Below are 19,777 nucleotides of genomic sequence, written 5' to 3'. Positions count from 1 at the left end.
GCAGATATTAAAAATTGGTGCAAAGACTCTAGACTTCTGATCAGACAGTGGCAGGCCTCAGACACGCTGCGGAATCCCTAATAATTCAGACAGGCTGATCACTAGCGTTTTTTTATATGCAGCAGCAACACGCCCACGTCTAATTAGGGACACATTTGTAAGAAAAAGGAATTCTCCGGCATCTGTCTCAAGTTTCTGGAAGCCACGTGAGCTCCGTCCGGGTTGGGGTGTGCCAGGAAAAGCATTCTAATGCCTCACCTGATGGGACAGTCACCCCCGCAGTGAAGATATAATTATGGTTTTGTCAAGAGAGGACGGAAGCCAAAGTTTCGCAGGGGAAAAAAAAATAATCTATTTACAGAACAATATTATGCTTTTCATTTGATAGAAAAGTAATTATTGCAAAGGGACGCCTGGAAGTCGTGGAGATAGTCACCCCCTCTTTAATAAGTCCTTGTGGCAGCTAAGTGGGGATCAGAAATATTCTTTATCAGGTTGCCTTCGAGTAGCACTAAATCTATGCAGGTAGGAATTAAATAGTATCGGAGTTTAATTAAAATTATAAAAAAGGAGAAGAATGGTTGGTAGACTGCTCAACTGCATTTTAACCAGTAACCTCAGACCCTAATTAGAAATGCTTTTCATATCTTCTCCCTGCAAGGGCTTAATCTGACGTGAGTCTGTGAGCAAGGGCTTGGGGACTGGTGTTAATTCCACATTCGATCTCGGGTTTTGTATGGAGACGGCGGCGCTGATTGACCGCACGGAGGCACGGATCCCATGACCTTGTGGGGATTTTCATGTGAGGTGCTAATTGAGAGGGTGGGTTAATCTTTGAGCATCATTGTCCCGAAGCTCTGGGCAAAGTTTGTGCTTCGCTTCCTTACTCAACAGTATATTTGATCTCCACCTTGTCCCTCCACGACAGTTTCGTAAGCTCCCAGCCAACTCTCTCTTGATAAATTTGTTGGGGGAAGATAAGCTCTTGCCCTCTTGTTTGACTTCATGAGCTTGTTTTTTTGTGCCCAGCTCCAAAGGGAGAGGAGTGTCTCGCTGAATTATATTCAAGTTGCTACTCACAGGCAGATAAACGCACGCACTGGAAGGAGCTCGGCTTCTCCTGCCTGGCTCGCGGCCTCGACCGCCCCTCCCCTTCTTTGCTTGGTTCAGTCTCTCAGGGAGAAGAAAAGACCCATCTAGAGAGAGCTGAGCAGCATCAAACACAAGAAGGAAGCAGGAGGCCCGTTCGAAGGGAAGGTTTCCATGAGATTCCACCGGAGTGCAGTGAAAATGCTTCTTTTTTTCAGTCCTCCAGTACAGAAAGCCTAGAATAATTAGCAAAGCGGGGAGACAACCTAGGGCACAGGACTTTGGTAATGACACGCACACACGCTCAGAGGGCTGCAGCGCGCACTTCCGCAAGGTACAAAAAGCCCATTACTCTTGCTTTTTAAAAAATAAATAATGAATGACTCTCTCCCCCCGCCCCCCAACATGTTATTGTACAGGCTTGTCATTTCATCTCGAGGAGTAAATTTTGACTCGAGGCAGGATTAATGTAGTCGAGCTGACCTTAAAAATGACTCCCAAGTGAATGGGATGGTAGTTAAAGGAAGCCCAAGGAATGGTAGGCTCACAAGACACGCAGGGAAACAAGAGTGGCTTCAAAAATAAAAGGACTATGAAACAGCCCCCAACGTGAGCCGTCCTTGACATGCGATGCATTTCTCTTATGTGTTTCATGACCCCAGCTGTACATGAGTTTAATTACAAGGCACCATCCTGGAGATGCTGAGAACTCGGAGGAACAGTGTGAGGTGATCGGCGGCCACAGACCCCGCCCCGAGGGGCTGCGAGGGGAGGGGAGGGGCTGTGGCCACCTCTGATCACACAATGGGGTCACTGTGCCTTGTCAATGGTACACTCCCTTGATCGCCTTCTCTGCCTCCAAGGCTGCAGAAGGAGGCAGAGGGAGGCCAAGGCTACTGGCTACTGTCCCTAGAAGTTGTCAACGTCCCCGGCCATCACTAGGAGAAGCCATCATGGCTGGATTAGAACAGGCATCTCCCTCCTCGACACCCACCCCCCACCCCCGCCTGCACCATGACCCTCTGTTCGGCCTGGCTTTTAATTATTTTAAATTCAATAATTAATATGAGGCCGAATTAAAAAACAACAACAACAACAAAAAACCTTACTCTGTTGTTTGAATTGAGTTCATTTCCAAGAACATTGATAAAGTTCAAATGACAGTTCAGAATGTCATCAATTGATGACATTCATCGTCATCCTCTTATTAATGAGTTAATGACTTTAACATTGAAAGACATTTCATGGTTCTGATAATAAAGCTAAACTTTGGCTGTCACAGTTACACAATCGTCGGACACATGTCGATAGATTCAACACACTGAAATCTAATCATTTCCTGAACGGATTCCTGGGTTTTCAAATTCCTTGGGACCACACAGTTTTAGTGGCTGGAGAAACTGTTTTTGTTTCTTGCCAAACACATTGCACAATTCTCTGTGCCCTTGTTCTCTTGAAGGATAAGTCCTTTGCTTTTTTTTTAAAACCTGTTGGTTTTTCAAACACCTTATCATATCCGTTCCCTATAGTAGACTTTTGACTGCTTTGCCATCTAAAAACTTGGGGGTCGTGTGCATAGGTATGTGTTTAATTTGAGCCAGCGTGAAAAAGCAGTAGACGAGGTTAAGACTGCTTTCATTCAGCCACTCGGCATGAATTTGCATTAAAAAAATTAAATTAAATTTAAAAAAAAAAAGAAACTTACAGGCCCTGGCTGGGTAGCTCAGTTGATTAGAGTGCCGTCCTGATAGGCCAAGGTTGCAAGTTCGATCCCTGGGCAGGGCCCATACAAGAATCAACCAATAAATTCATAAATAAGTGCAAAAATAAATCGATGATTCTTTCTCCCACTCCTGTCCTCTCTCTCTATGAACATCAATAAATAAAGTTAAAAAAAATAAAAGAAGACAAAAAAAAGAAACAAAAACGAAAACCCTACAGCTTCATCACCTTCCTCACCTCTAGGCCTGGATGCGGTTTGAGTAGCGCAGCGCCACGGGGAAAATCAAAGTCTTCAAACATTTTTTTCCATCACTGGCTCCAAGTTTTAGAAGGCTGCTGTGTCGGTCCACCTTCTATACCCTGTTGCTGCCACCGCTGCTTAATTCTGAGTCCAGGTCTGAAATGAACATTTTATTCTGGCTTTGGGAAGGAAAAGGTTTCTGAAGCCAGGCAGACAACCCTGCACGCAGGAGGGGCAAAGACGGAGGGCCAGCGGTGGAGGGAATGCGGGAGCTGACCGAGGCCACAGCGAGTTCAAACAAAATTTGGCCCGCAGAATGCAAGAAAAATCCCCGGGTGACAGGTGCCATCTTGTGGGTCATTCTGCCACTCTGCCTCCTGCCACTTTTTATAACAAGAACAGATAAAGGAGGGCTAGATTCTTGGAGGCTTGGAATTGGAAAAGGAATTCAAAGAGATGGGAGCAGAGCTGTCTCTGGGCTTCATATGATCCCGTAAGCCTCAAATATTTTGCTTTACAGCACGGAGTCTTATTAAGAACTTTAAAGGCATGTATAGAAGGAGAAAGAAATGCTTGTATAACTAGCAATTTCTATTTCAAGTATAGGAAATAATAATTTCTAGACATCCTGAAATGTTTGCTTTCTTGAGCAGCTCGGTCAGGATCCGGACCCTAATGCTATTTCGGTGAAAATGTATCAATTTCAAGGAATGCTTCCTAATATTTGTGAGATCTGTAAGATCTTCTGTTTAGCAAATGTCTTTGAGAAATTACCTTTGAACTGACTTCCAGATAATAGGCCCACAAAAATAAAGTTTTATTCTTTTCTCTTTCATTGGATCGTCTAATCATAAAGAAAAAAATGCATTAAGCAGGTAAGAGGTTAGCATGAACAATAGAGCGTATGGTACAATTTTTTTTTTAAATACATGAAGTTCTCTTTTGGTTTTTAGTACTTTTATAGGCTATCAGATTTTAGAAACAGGGAGGAAAAGACACATTTCCTTTGGAGAAAGCGATCAATAAAACTTCAAATCCAGTTCCAACATCTAGGGTAAAACATGCAAAAGTATTTTCCTCCTAATAAAATCACTTCACCAAAAGGAGGTCCCATCTCTGTGTTGTATCAGTCAATGTGATTTTTATTATAGTTAATCCAACTTCGCCTTTACACATTCATATAGAAAATATCTCATTATTTTGCAGACAATTATATTTGGGCCGGAAATTTCATTGTCATGTACTTAAACCCCCAACAGGGTCTGTTTCCTGTGTCTTGTGTTTCAAAGGACAATTAACTTAATAATAAGCTGTGGAGCCTTTATATTAGCTTAATTCACAGGCAAATTGCTAAGTATCTGCGAGGCTAGATTCACAGGTCGGACCTTCTTCCTGTTTGGTTCCAGGTCGTTACAAAATCCAGGGACACACTCCTGACAATAAGATTATCCTGAATGACCGTAGGATTCCTCATCCAAACATTTGGGTACTATCCTGGAACCCCAATTTATTTTTTCTGGTGTGTGATTCTTGAAACAGAACCTGGATATTATTTTCAAACTCTTCCTGGGAAATTCTGCGCTTTTAGCAAGGCACTGTGGGAACTTCAGGAATGAGGGTCACAGACACAGGCTAAGATTGTCAAGGCCTAAGAAAGGTCGTCAGTCCTGGTCCTGCGGGAGGGATCTCTCACAGGCCAAGAGAGACCGTGCTTCATTTCGAACCAGCTTTGTCATCTCAGTCTGAGCTTTGCATGGGGTGACAGTGTGTCAGTCTTGCCCAGAATTTCAGCATCAGGCAAGGGGCGCGGGCTGGGGGCCTCTGCCCTTTGACCTCCTCGAGTTCCCCATCGGCTCCCCCCAGACAAGCCCGAGAAAGACCCTGCAAAGCATCCCAGGCATTTTTAAACACAACTCTGACATTTCCTCAGCAATTCCACGGCTAAGACGCTCCCAGCCCCGGGCACCCCCACCTCTTCCTCCCATCAAACAGAGAACCCGCTCTCAGGCTACTGCAAAGGAGGAAGAAAAAAAAAAAGTTGGCAATTTAATTCAAACAAAAGAAGCTTGAAATCTATAAGCACAGCAACTCCGAGGCTTCTGGCAAATAGAATTCTAATTAGTATGTGGCTATTTTTCTTTTAGACAGATGAGCGATGCCCCCTATTGACTCTAGCAGGCAGGCTGGTAAGGGGAAAAAGGAGGGGGGGGCGGAGGGGGGGGCTCGCCAGCACACACTGCAGATTGCAAATTATATTGCAAACCTTGCCAAGTCCTGGCTCTTTGGCATCAGATTTTTAATGACACCCTGGAAAAGGGAAAAAGAAGCCCTCAGCTAAAGGGATAAAAATGAAGCGTTTACACTGTGATCAGTCTTTGCTTAAAACCCAAATGGCCAAGCACACATCAGGGTTTTAAAATATTCATAGATAGAAGTGAAAATGAGGATATGAGGAAGTACATTTGTTGACAACTCATTCTGCATATTAATGCAAAGTGATGCTCTAATTTTAAAGGGATAGCCGATCCTTTTTCTTTTTCTTTTTTTCAAACGTGACTTTTGATTACTCTGAGGTGAAGGGCAAAGCAGCACAGAAAAGTCTAGCCGCGACATAGAACACTGCTTGCTTTTGATGTAGACCTGGGACTCACTACTTCGGTCAAGAATTCTGGGGGCTGGAAAACTATGTTTTTCTTCTGTGTAACCTCCCTCATGGATCTAGACGAAGCACTTTGATTCGTAAACACCCCCCCGCCGCCCCCAACTTTTTCCTCTGGAGACCTTTCACTGTTGCAGGGTTTTATACACAAATAGACACATTACCAGAGTCAGGAAAGTCATTCCCTTTAATAATCAGGCCACTTCTGCTCTGAGGAGCCTTTTTGGCTGTATATGCGCCATGTTGAGGGTCTGAGTGCTAAGAAAAACATGAAAGAAGAGAAAGGTGTCTTTCCCACATGCCCGGATACCGTCTCGCTCTGAGCAAAAAGAGGCTCATGAAATTGTGTTTAATTGAAAAATCTTAAACTGTATATTCTAGAACACCCACCCGCAGACTCTATCGCAGATATTTGGGTGGTGGGGGTGGGCAATAATGAATTTATTCTACTGATTTCTTGGTCCAAATTTAAATGGGATTTTCTCTCTTGAGAACAAGCTCAGAGGCGCAGGAAAGGCCTTTTAAGAGTTCTCAAAACCGTTCTGACTTTTTCAAGTTGAAGATCATGCTTCTTATGATTTAGTCCCACATGCTGTTGTGCAAAGGGGACAAAAGGCCAGCGATCACGCGAAGCAAGGTATTTCCCTCGTGCACACAAATGTGAGTCTTCCGCAGACAAAGCGCTAAGTCATGACCAACTTAGCAGGGCAGCCCGTGAAACATGGAAAATGAAATAAGACAGGTGTTTGCATTCATACTGCCAAGAAGTAGTCACGGGGTGAACCCAGAGGACCAGGTACCAGCTGCCCAAGGAAACAAAGTTCAAATCAGTTTCCCCAAGAAAGAATGGCTACTTTAAAAGCTATCCCTCAAAAAGGAATCCTACCCCTCATTGTACATAAAGCTTTTGCTACTGTAAGGAGGAGTCAGCATCTACTGGGGCGGACGTCGCTGATGTCATTGGAATCGAGGGTTTTCTTGGAAAAATATACAAGGTTCCACAATGCGTTCCCAACTCTATTTAGACAACATATACCCGTAAGCTGTTTAGTTTAAAAAGTGGGCTTTTGGTGGTATTGTTGTATGTAAATGTACTTGAAAATTCTACTTCAAGCTCTCAGGGATGGCTCAAAAATGCACAAAAAAGATAATTACATTTTTTTTTTTTTTTTTTACAGTTTACCCGTAAAGCAGTTGCTGTTGAAATCTTGTTGTATGAGATTATTTTGGACAGTAGGGAGTTCGGGATCATCTCCATTGGCAAGACACATGGGGTGTTTGAGTTTTCGAGAAGGATCTTCGAATGTCATCCTGAATAACCATTCATCTTATTTGATCCCTTAGGTTTAAGGACAGTGTTTCATATATTCAAAAAGGAAGAGATAAGACTGGTCTCAGCTTTGGGCCCCAGCTGGTGTGGCTCAGTGGATTGAGCACTGGCTGGTGAACCAAAGGGTCACTGGTTCGATTCCCAGTCAGAGCACATGCCTGGGTTGCAGGCCGGGTCCCCGGTGCGGAGGGCATGCAAGAGGCAACCACACATTGCTGTTTCTCTCCCTCTCCTTCTTCCTCCCTCCCCCTCTCTCTTAAAATAAGTAAATAAATAAATTTTTTTTTTTAAAAAAAAAAGACTGGTCTAGGCTTTGGCATATGAGACCAGAAGCTAACTTTAGGGGATTTTTTTTTTTTATAAAGGTGGCGAATGGGAGGATCAATCGTTGCTTTTGCAGGGGATCCTACCACTGAAAAAATGATCAAAACTTTCCATTACTCCTGACAGAGCTGCTCTTTAGTGAGAAACTTTCTCCCTCTTCCTCTCCACCCCCAACCTTCCAGACTGGTTGAATTCCAGTTGCAGGTGAAAGGAGGTGATGCGCAATTTTAGCACCCAATGGCTTAGAGGAGTTCAAATGACTCCCGAAGTCATATTAACTTGTCAAATTGACCAGTATTTTCTGTCATTGAAACATTAGAATGAATAGCTTCAGACAATAAAATTGTTTCAATTATACTGCATTAGGCTTGGGCACAAGTAAGTAACTATGCAGAAGGCAAAAGGGGACAGGGGTGTCCACGTGTTCTAGAATGCGGAGCGTAGAATCCCACTGGAAACCACTTAAGTGCATACCTGTTAGGGGCACATAACATCAGGCAGTGCTCATAAATAAATTTCCATGAAGGGACACGGGCAAATAAGTCTTTGCCAGCCCCCCTGCCCCCCCAAAATAATGGAACTGTTTAGTGCTGTAATATTGGCTATGAGTATGACATAGATTAAAGTGAAATTATCCCGTTATTCCACTCACAGTACATGGGTGTTAATTACACTAATTGAGTATTAATTGAGATTTCTTTGATAAACAGCAAGGAGGTGAGGCAAAAAGGAGCAATTTGCAGAGTCCAAAACGAACACAGTTCTGTCTCCCCTTCTGTTTGCACCGGAAGAGGTATTGAACCTGTGCCACGCCCCCAACTTCGTTTCCCCGAAGGGGCCTGTGGCACGGAAGGCTGGGGCTGGGATGGATTCCTGCGCGGCCGGTAGGCGGTTGGGAAGGAGGAGCCAAATCTGGGATGCCCGGTGGGAGGGCGCGTGTGCATGGATGTGCGCATGCGCCTGTGCGTGCACGCCCGTGTCTGTGTGGCATTGCCCAGACTGGCAGGCCGCTTGGCCATGTTTATTTTATGCCAAGAATCTGACTCTCCAACTCAAGCAATGCCAAGAATCTGAGGGTTGGGCTGCTGGGCAAAGGGCAGGGAGAATAATTGAACAGGGTGCGTTTGGGGGAGGGGCAAGGCATGGGGGCAGATTGATATCATCTCTTCTCTTCCTAACAAAGACCCACCACGTGTTCGAGAGGTTTCTGTATCTTTACAATGATCCTTTCTGCCCATCAAGGAAAAATTGAGCCCCCAACAGAAAACTGTTTTATCATAGGAAAACATATTCTTACTGGATACTTAATTGTATTCCTCCAGAGTTAGAATTAGTGTCGTATTTTATTTTTAATAGTCAGGCAGCCTGAATTCTGGCATAAGCCAGTGTGGCCGAAGTTCACGGTCCTCAGTATTTTAAGTAAATGATCCTTTTCTAATTCTGTAACTGCTCACAGAGCCACTGAATTTGACAACATTTATTGAGCACCTGTTATGTTGAGAGCACAGTGCCGAGAGCTACAAGGGAGAGGGAGATGAAGAAGACACACAATCCTTTGCCAAGTTCACAGCCAAGTGTGTATGTATGTATTTGGGTGGGAGTGTGTGAACTCGGACAATTGTGCATTTGATCTGATGGGACATAGAATATCTTCCCAACCATACCGTTTAGAAATCCCCTTTTAAGATAAGTTCTCTTTCCTTGCTTTATTTTTACTCAAGTGTAATGGAAGGCATTCTAACTACCAAATGAAATACTTCCTTCCGGTGTTAAACCACGGAGTTATGTTGGGTGCCGGTGGCAGCTACTACCGCGGTGTTTGGTGGCACTCACACCAGAGGTAAATGGCATTTATGTGGGCTTTCCAATTACCTGTTTAAAAGCCCATTTACAGATTTGCGATCCCACACTAAAAGTCAGGGGAATGCCTTCAAATACATCAGCCTCTTTGTGGCTCTACTCATTTCGTAGTTCTCTCCCAAGCAAATCCTGTGTGTGTACATTATGCATGATTTTATTTTTTTTAAACCCACACATGTAACAATTTACTGCATCTGTATGCTTACAATCACGTCTCAAAGTACTTCTATAGCCAGGACGGAGTGCAGACTCCTTCCTCTTCTGTAACTACTGGCTTGATACAGCGATTTCAAAAGAGAGCGTGGGGGGTGAGCAGTTCCAGCTGAAAAGGAAAAATGAGGAAACAGCAGTAGCGTCGCTTTTGTCTCCAGCTTTCTCTCAGAGACGCAAGAGTCTCCAGTGTGGGGGGGAGACCTGCATCCCACCCTCCCAATTCTGGTGATAACCCTGCAGGTTACACTTTACAATTACCTCTTTAAAATGCCAATTAACCCATTCAGGGCCGCTTGGCACGCTGTGAGCTGTCAGGAACAGCCATTTTGCACGCTACAGCCAGAGAGTAAAAAACTCGGGCGCGCGCGAGAGCGCGCGCACACACGCGCACGCACACACTCAGCAGGGGAGGGAGGGGGAGGGTGGGAACCCGGGAGGGGGAGGGGAGCAGAGTTCTCGCTGGCTTACAGCAGGCCTGGCAAACATTACCATGGTACTGAACGCCTCCTGGGAATTTAATAATGTTTCCCCATTGATAAAAATCAAGAATAAGCAGATGCTGTGGGATTCCGATGCCACCGAGAAGTACAATGACGACCCGAAGGTACAGCTCGTATTCACGAGAAAGCAAGCAGCAAATGAGACGCGGCCATGTCCCCCATTACTGACCGTAGCCACGAGCTTGAAAAGCAACGGCAAGTTCATAGTAACCGTAACGCTTTGGCTCTTCTGGGTAGTGTTTACTCTGAAGAAAGGGGCGCTGATTTAAACTCAACATGTTCTATTTTGAGGCAATTAATGAAATTACTGTTTACTTCCCGTCCCCTGCCTCCAGCTTCAAGACACTTCGGGCACTTTTTTGGGTCTTCTCACAAGGGTGTCTTGGGTAGGGGAGGGGTGTGTTGAAGAAATGAAGGAGAAGAGTCCTCCCAGCCTGGATGCTTAAGACACGGGGGTCGGGGGCATCCCCACGAGAGCTTCCTGCCAAGGTGAAGTGTGTATAATTCGGGCTGGAGTTCATTGCGTGGCGTCTGGAATTCTGGCCTTCCCTTGTAACCAAAGCAAACCCCTCAAAAGCTTTTACTGGCTTACCAAGGAGAGATGGAGGGAGAAAGATGCACCCTAGCAATGCTGCGGGCTCTACCCTGCCCCCGCCCCCCGCCCTCACTTGACCAGGTGTGCGATGAAGTCAAAGCACAAGTCAGTTTTCAAGACCCAGAAGTTGCTGCTGTGGAATAAGATGACGTCGGCCAATAGGATGAATGAAATTCAGACGGAGGTCCAGGTGCCAAGGCCCACACACTGAGCAGGTAGCCCAGTCCCACTGGTATGACAAGAACACACATTAGGAGAGAGAAGACAAGGAATTTCAATTTTATGGTCCAATATAAACATCCAGGATGCAGCAGATTTGTGAAATCCAAGTTGTTGTTGTTGTTTTTCTCCCCCATTAAAGGCTGTGTTCGGTCCTGGCTGTATTTCACTAGTATTAAGTCCTGATCATAAAAATATTGATTTGAAGAATTACCGAAACTGAACACAGGTATAGTTGTACATCTGGCATGGTGAATATAAGGGACTTTTGTTTTATGGACTGCTATAATTTTGCCTCAGTAAGTAGCAATGTTTCTCTGCTTTTGAAATGCTTTTTAAGGCTTCTGAACTGCAGTCCAACCAACACTTCTCCATATGCCGGGGAAGCTGAGCTGCTGTTGCGTTTCTGTGTAAACACGGATTTAATCGGCCAGCGTAAGCTATTTGAAATATTACTTCTTAGCATGAAGGTTAAATAATGAAATAAAGGTTAAGTGGGGTCACCCAACTTTCTCTTAAGCTTGTGTCAGGGTATAATTTTTTGTCATTTGTCTATCTCTCCTGCAAGAAATAAGAATTAGATTGGTGGCTGCCAGACATGGGTGACGGAGCTCAGAAAAATACAAACTTCCAGTTGTAAAATAAATAAGTCCTGGGGCAGCAATGCAGAGCACAGTGACTACAGTTAATCATACTGTATTGTGTCTTTGAAAGTTGCTCGGAGAGCAAATCTTAAAAGTTCTCATCACAAGAAAAAAGGTGTCACTATCTAGGGTGGTAGATGGTAACTAGATTTCCTGCGGCAATCATTTAGAAATATAGGCAAAGATTCAATTATTATGTTGTAAACTTGAGGCTAATATAATGTTATGTGTCAATTATATCTCAATAAAAGTGAAATGAAATCGAAAATATCAGAGTACATCGAATATAATAAAAGGTAAGTACATTTCTGGGGAAAAAATGGAATTAAAGTGGACAGTCTAATTTGCCTCAACACTGAAGAAGGGTAACAACCCAAGACAAGAATTGAATAGGCTGTGAGTGACAGCTCACTTGTCATCGCTAGTCATGTTTGATTATTTAGTTTTTCGACTCCGGCGTTTATCCCTAAAATGAAGGGAAGCAGTTCATAATTTCTCTCTCTAACAAGGAAGGGTGAGTTTAGAGAGGCCGGATGAGCGGGGATGTTCCAAGTCTATCCTTGGGCCACGGCAAATAAAATAACAAAAATCGAATGCAAACTTCCCCACTGGGTCTTTATATTCACAGTTAGAAAATATCACAAAATACCAAAATAAAGCCTCAGGCCATGAGAGTGGTCTCTGTAGTTTTAGAAAGAAGACGATCTATTGTTCCAGACAGTTTGGAAAGCTCTACGGTGTGTCGGTTTTAAAGTTCTCCCCAAGCCTCAATGCATGCGTGTGTGCGTGTGCGTGTGCGTGTGTGTGTGTGTGTGTGTACAGTTGACATGCATTCAGTCTGAATCGAGACAAAGGGAATAGATTGTGTGTACGCAAAAAGGCATATATATACACACACATATATATACATATATATACACAGACACATATGTATATACACACACATATAAATCTCACACACTCACAGGGGGAAAAAAAAGAGAAGAAGAAATAATTAACTCTAAGAAGCACACAGTAGAGTTTAAGTCAATGGTCTGAATCAATCTGATCCAAAATGGGAATTTACAATTGAGAATGCCCTGGGTTTGGATTCTTCCCAATATTTCCATATATTAAACAAAGAAAGGGGAAGAAAAAGAAGCTGGAAATCCTAATGGTCTCTTTCTGTGTCTCTACTCTAAAGAATAAAATGCCTCATCAAAATAACAACTAGAGTAACTTAATTTGATATCGGTGGTATTTTTTTCAATGATTCGTCTTCATACACACCCCAAACAGCCGGGTTGGGGGTCGAAGTGTTGTTTTATAGGCAGTGGTCTGGTGCATTCTCTGTATCAACTGGGGAAAAAACATTACAACAAGCGTCTGGGCACTGAAGTGCCTGGAGTTACACCAGATGTTCTTTGGACAATTAAAGGACAGGCAGTTGACATATTTAGGGTGATGTGTCATAGTGGAAGCAGACAGTATAGATTGGTGGCTCTTAGGTATTAAGTAACACAAATAACAATGTGGAATTGTCAGGGCTGGAAGAATATTTTAAATATTATTTCTTAGCTTGCCATGAAAGTTAAATAATAAAACAAAGGCTAACTAGGGATCAGCTTGTTAACAAAAGAATAAAATCAATTATAAGTACACCTATAGATACATAAAGCATACATCTCTCTATCTAACTATATCATTTTTTTCCATCTTATTCAAATACTTAGGAACATAATATACATGGTCTACATAAATATACTGAGAAAGGGTACAGAATTCCACCGTGGATTTTGGAGTGACTGGCCTTTTCATTTGAATTAACAGAGAATTCTAGCACCTACAACACAAACTGATTAGGAATAGAGTTTATTGGGCAACTGCACTAATGTCTTCTTGGGGGAAGTTTTCTCAAGTATTTCCCAGAAAAGACAGCGATGGTTGAAGAGGGTGTGACACTGAGGATAAGTACCTCAAAAAGGCAAATGCTTTTGAAAGAGCCTAACGAATATAATTTGTGTGACTCTCTCTAGAGGACATACCTGATACTCGCCCGCTCTCTTATCGTAAATGAGAGAGTCACAAGGTTATACGTCCTTCATTTTATGGCAAAAGGTCCACATGAGGCTTTTGAAAGACAGTTGCGTGGGCATGCAAGAAATTTTAAAAATCATGTTAACGTGACTGTCTCTCTTCTCCCTCAGCCCAGCGCACGTCAGCGATGTACGTGAAGCGCTGCAGAAGCAAACGACAATGGGTGGATGGATATTTACTCAAGAAAATTCGAGCCATGGCCTTTCATTTCCAAAGAACTGCTACCTAATCTCAGTGCAGCCACGAGACAAAGGATACCTCATCCTTCTTACGCCTGAACTGCGAACGAGCCCTTTGTGAACCACCTAAGCGATTAGAATAATGTCTGGGAAAAAAAAAATAAAAAGATAAAATACAAATTTCACTCAGATCTGCGCTGGATTACTTCCTCGTGCCCTTGCTTTTATTGAGTGATTTGGAGTTTCATTAGAATTCAGAATTCCCGTGGAAAGAGAAACCACAGTGCACAGAGTTCTCTTTCAAGGGATTGCAGTCTGACCCATCAAAATGAAAAGGCTCAATGCTCTGGTGACAGGTCCCCAAGCAGCCCTGAGTGACAGCTTCATTTCAGGAGTTCTCAGATGAGGTTTGAATCGAGGGGGGAGAGATAGTGCTGGGGACACTTTGTTCCTTAAAAGTGACAGAGTCTAGTCTGTGGTTCACAGACCAGGGGCCGAGGTACAAAAGGAGGGAGGAATGAGCCTTCGCTGGCGCATCTCTGAATTTATTATTAATGCCTCACGAATATTTTCTCCACACAAGGTTTCATTTAATACTTAAGAGTTCTCACCCATAGATTTCTTTTTAGTAGAGATGTAGGGAGAAAATAAAAAAGAGATGAGAGAGAACGCCGTGTCGTGCCAATGTACAGCACTCTGGACAATTTCTCCAAAGGAATCGTGATTTAAGTAGGACATTGTCTGAACAAATACTAGAAACCTCCTCAGACGACCCACTGAAGTCTATCTTTGAGAAAGAATTGGCAGCTATTTCTCCTTTGATATGATCTGATTTGAACCACGGTAATAATGAAAAATAACAATGTATAACGGGTCCTCGTCATGGTGCATTCTGTGTCCTGGGGTAAATTTTGTTCATCTTTTCTGGAAATAAGATGCCTAACAACGTGGAGTGGCTATCTACTACTCGGCGGATGGAAAGCGATCAGATCTCTATATTTCCAGGGTAGTAAATATTCACTGAGTCACCGTTGCTGCCCCCAGGGCCGCGGCCACTGATGAAAGGCAGCTCAGAAGGAGCGAACAATAGACAAAATTCAGCTGCACCACCCAGCAATTTTTGCATGACACTCTCCATTTGTACTTTTCATCTTAAGAACAATACTATCATGGGGGAAAAAAAAAGACAAAATGTACGCGTACTTACTTAATGCTCATAATTTTGAAAACTTTTTTAAAAAGTAGAAGAATCTCTATGGAATGTAAATAAAGAACGCCCTTCTTCTAATGCATCCAAAATTCATTGATCTTATTTCCTGCAGTTCAAAAAAGGTCTTTCCTTTGCTTCTGAGTCAGACACTAAAACCAGAGCAGAGAGCAGCACTGTTCTTAAGGTGCATTTAGGTTGTAATTATTTTTTAAGGGAGCAGTAGAGTCCAGAGAAGCATACGCCTACTGATTTGCCCAAGTGTATGTTAGGGAGACTCTTAGCAAACTTTATCTGACATGTTTTTCTTTTATCCAGTTTTCTTATGTTTTACATTTTCCTTCCATCCGTGTATGGGTTCTACAGAATGCAGAGGACAGAGAAAGGCATCTTTTGAAAGAAAAAGGAAAATCTTAAAAGCCGCCTATATTTTTATTATACCAAATGCAAATCCCTTTGATTTTAAGGAATGTCATTTGTGTCTAATATTGTGTTGATAAAATGCAGAACATGTTTTGCTAACATTAATTGGTGTTGAAGTTTTTATCCCATGTTTTCAATAAGAGTGAATTCCTGGTTCTTAGTTTTCCTGGGATTATTTTACCTCAGTGTTCTAAAAATCTTGGGGCAAAAATTACGTAAGTAAATCCGACAGAGTGCAACTAAAACATTTCTAAAATAAATTTGTTTTGAACAGCTAGGTATTTCTGTATAAAAGGTTGAGTACCGGTCATTGTATTCTGACTTACCCAGGAACCTGGCTGAATTCTCATCCAATTTACCTTCACCTCTGCCATAGGCGAATATGAATGGAATAATGCATGCTGGGAAATTTCTTGCTTGACTTTCCTGCTTTCAGTTTCATTGCATTCATTCAACAATTTATTGAGCACCTACTATAACCATGCCGGAAACCCAGGAGTCAGTAGGGATTAGTTGCTCACTAGAAGCGGGAGAGCGCAGCTTGCACAGAAGTTCACTCTTCATTGTACATGCCAGCTCTCTCTTCCCATGGGAAGTGCTGCCCCACGAGACGACCATTTCTTGTTTTTCCTTACTCCTCAGTTCGGATCCAGAGTGATGCTGGAAGGGAAGCGCCAAGTTCAATTCTGAATCATTCTAGTGTTATTTTACCCTTTTTGGAAGAACTCAATAGCTATGTTGGTAAGTTTTACTACAATGAATTTTGGTAGTGGAGGGTTAACGAGGAAGGAGCGAGCAGCGCATTAGAGATGGGTTCGGGGAGACAATAGAAGGTACAAATAGTGGTTTTGGGCAGGAGAGCAGGGACAGAAAAATGAAAAGCCATGTTTGGAAAGTTTCAATATGTTTTGCCCTAAAAGATAAAACACTGCTTGTTCAAAATCTACTAGTAACTATATCTTTTCCCTGAAAATTGTGCTCATTGTAAATTAAAACAACATATAGAAATTTATAAATCCTTTTATGGTCTACCCATATCACTTCAACACCATCCTTTAATAGCTGTGGCAAAACTTTTCACACACGTTGTTGTGCGGGCTGTGTGTACATATGTATGTGTGTGTATATATAACATATAAGTGGAATAATATAGTCCATATTTTTACATGAATGAAATAATATATGTACATATGCATGTACAGATAGGCGAATAGATAGATATTCTTGGAAAACACGGATACCAATTTTTTAATGGTTGTGTGATATTCTGCATATTGCCCATTTAGCTTGGTTCAAAAGTTTGGTCTTAATAGAATAGCACATAGCAAGCAAAAGCGCCTTTAAATATGTTTGTTCATTCTTCTCTCATTATTTCATTGGAATGAATTTTAGAAGGGAAATTCTTGGGTCAAATGGCACGGCCATTTAAAATTTCCCTGCATACTGACAAATTGTTCTCTGGGAAAGGGGTAACAATCTACATGTTGACGGGCTATGTATTAAAGAGTCCATTACCTGTGTCCTTTGCCAAAATAATGTTATCATGGTTTAAATCTTTACATTCTACCACGGAACACTTAGACTGCATGTTTTCTACAACTTGCATTTCTTTTCTGATTGACAAGGCTCAGGATTTTTGGGATACTTACTGACATTTTAATTGCTTTTTGGTGTGGGAATTATTGTTTGTGTACTTTATCCTCTTTGTGTGAATCTCTTGTATATCTTCTACTCATGGACTCGTTTTCATGATTTTTGAAAGGGATATGAAATTTTTGATCAGATAATAATCAGCGCTTTGGCTTTAATTTCATCATTGTTTTTCGAAGTGAATCTTTTATTTGTTCTCTTTACTTTTTTATTTGTTGCTCTAGCCAATTTGTCCTTGTAATTCACTTGTGGATGTTTGACTAAAACTCAGTTACAGAATTTGATCTAGAAAAACTATTTCAAGATGTTATTGTAATTACAGTCCTCTCTGAAGCGTAGAGACAGGCACGTGGTTGTGTGATCTGTGATTAGTTTTATCCATTTGAAGATCCTGGGCCCAAATTGCCCTATAGGATCAATATTGATTCAGTAAATGGCGAACAAAAGCAGGGTGCCAACTTCCTCTTTAAAGATTCATAGAGAAAGAAATAGGTTACAATTTTAGTGTTCTGAGTAATAATTTTAAGGCTGGGACAATCCACAGAAAATGAAGTTCAAACATGATGCTTATTCTGTAAAGTAAATGACTCTAAATGGCCCAAACTTGAATATGAGGCTGACAGCTCAATTGGTGACTTAAACTAGTGCTTACAAAGGAATCTGTTCAAAATTTTCTCTGTGCTCCTCTGCAGTATGTAAGAATACAATTAAAATATCTTAATAATCTGAATTGGAGCTGCTGGAAAAAAAAATGATGACAATCAATCACTAAAATGATTTCCAACCGTGTTGTGACCTTTTACACTAGACACTAATTTTTGGAGACCTTTTGAAAACCGAAACAGAAGATGATTTAAACCATCCACATTCCTCCTGACTTGAGCTTTCACAGACCTGAATGCTGATGGGAAAATTCTGTCATGGTTTCCCCGAAGAAAAAGGGTAATAATGACTATATTAATACGACATTTCAACATACAACAGGATGCAAAACAAGGTTGGAAGAAAAGAAAAAATAAAAGAAGAATAAAAAGACAGGACAAGAAAACTACCCCCCAACACCAAGGGCTCTGGGTGAAATCTCAGCCCAGTGTGGATTTTATTTGCACCCCATTATTCATAAACACCCAAATGTAACTCTTTCACTAGAACTCCTTTTGAGTTCAACGTGATAATGAATGTGAAGAGTCTATGGGGGCGGGGGAGTCGAGGCGGGGGTGGGGTGGGGTGGCGGGGGGCGGCGCGGGGGGGGGGGACTCTGTGATTTTGCAGGTTCACACCAGATAGGCAATTTTTATAGCCTGAAAAGGGGATGTTTTCTTTTGTTAATGGCTTACAATTCGATGAAAGGACTCATCAGTCTATTTTAGTGCCCCGCCACATGGCGCGTATCTTTTATAAATTACAGGCTGGGCGTTGTGTTCACTTGGGGAGAGAAAGGTTGGTTTTTCTCGCTGTGAGCCATCCTGTCTAATTGTCGTATGCAAATAAAAGCAATTATAAGGCTTTTAGGGTGAAGGGCTGACAGCTGAGTTTGGCAGTTGAGAAGGCCTCACCCACCTTGTTGGCATAGCAACAGGGAGGAAAAGGACAAAATAGTGTGTATACACAGGAAATATATATGTTTGGGTTCAAGAATTTTCAAATATAGACCAATGCTGAAATGCGAATGTCAATATGTGTAATGAATGCCTTTGTTTAAAACATTATTTAAATTAAACTCTATTTATTTCTCAGCCCTTTGGATGATCCTTGTCATCGAACTACCATTTATCTGCTATCATTTGTGATTTTAGTTGCTACTTTGAAAGTTCTGTGCAGATCATAACAACACATTCAATAATTAAGAGATTAGGAGTTCTTGATTTTAACAACCTTTGGAAATACCACTGGGTGGAAATTTTGTGAAAGGAAAATAGCAAAGGAGATGATGTAATGTGGGAAAATGGTACAAAGTATGCAGCTACCAGTGCATAAAGTTCAATATTTTTTAAAAAAATGTTTGCGCGAAAGTGTTAAACAAGTTGAATAAATAGCATACAAAATTAAAATGAGTCACAAATGGATATCTTCTATGGCAATTTATTTCACAATTACTCTTGTGGAAGCTTTCATGAATTAAATATGAGTTCTGTCTTGAAATTAGGTGTTATAAGGCTAAATTACAACAGGCAAGCAGTAATTGAGGTGGTAGCGACACGGGGTCTGGTGAACTAATCTCTTGCCATGTCACGTGGCTCACCCTCAGCCAATGAGGAGCCGCCCATCACAAAAACAGAGGCAGCTGAGAAAAATTGATTTCTCATCTGAGCCATATTTGATAGCTTTTGAAATCGAAAATTGAAATTAACTAACCTAAGCCCCGTTGTAACAAAAGAGCAAATTAAATATGCAACATCGCTTCCTATTGGCAGTAAGAGGGCCTGCCAAGGTAAATTTGTAAATAGAGTTTAAGATGCAATTCTGTTTTCTCTCTCTCTTTCGGTGTAAAAGTGTTAAGTGTATAGTGGCTTTATAAATTATTTATAAAAAAATCATCAGCTGCAAATGGCCACTGTGGTTAAGGACGTCCATGGAGAAAATCATTGCATTAAGAGAGCTCATTGAATGAATCAAAATTAAAAATCATCCTCAGTGATTCAGACATTGCTTAAAATAAGAAAATAGGACTATTTTGAACTTCCTTTTCCCAACTTTGTTTTTTACTCGCCTTCCACACAGCTCAAAAAGATATCTACTATGATTTACTGAAATTAAAACACAAAAAACAAACGTGCCATAAATGTAACCATCCGACCATCCTGTAAATAATTATATGAATTAATTTTGGTGTGCTAACTACTTAA

The sequence above is a fragment of the Pteronotus mesoamericanus genome, unplaced genomic scaffold (assembly GCF_021234165.1).
Source record: "Pteronotus mesoamericanus isolate MK-2021 breed Mesoamerican mustached bat unplaced genomic scaffold, CSHL_Meso_final scaffold_582, whole genome shotgun sequence".
NCBI lineage: Eukaryota > Metazoa > Chordata > Mammalia > Chiroptera > Mormoopidae > Pteronotus > Pteronotus mesoamericanus.
Note: the sequence above shows the minus strand (reverse complement) of the source record.